This window comes from Penaeus monodon, chromosome 22, assembly GCF_015228065.2.
Source record: "Penaeus monodon isolate SGIC_2016 chromosome 22, NSTDA_Pmon_1, whole genome shotgun sequence".
NCBI classification, from domain to species: Eukaryota; Metazoa; Arthropoda; class Malacostraca; order Decapoda; family Penaeidae; genus Penaeus; species Penaeus monodon.
Genome location: NC_051407.1, coordinates 25,762,735 through 25,763,097, shown reverse-complemented (window position 1 = coordinate 25,763,097; position 363 = coordinate 25,762,735).

Sequence of the window (363 nt, the reverse complement as noted above, 5' to 3'; positions counted from 1 at the left end):
TTACTCACTGTTTCCAGCACTGATTTTCCCTCTCGCTAAATTACTTTTATAGTGACCATATCCATTGCAATAATTATGATCATCATTGAAGTGTTAGCACTCGCCCCATAATATTTATTAGAATAATAACCGCCTTTTGATTAAAGAGGTTTAGATTTAAAGTACAGGTGGAATTTTTCTGACTCTCATTGTTTCATCCTTTTCGTTACGATAAGAAACCTCACGACGTTTTTGCTTGTAATAAGATATTTCCAATTACAGCACTGGTTTATTTATCTGATTATATATCATTGTGTTTTATTCCTGACTATATATTTGTATGGAAATGTATTATAATTTATAATATATGTATGTATCATAATT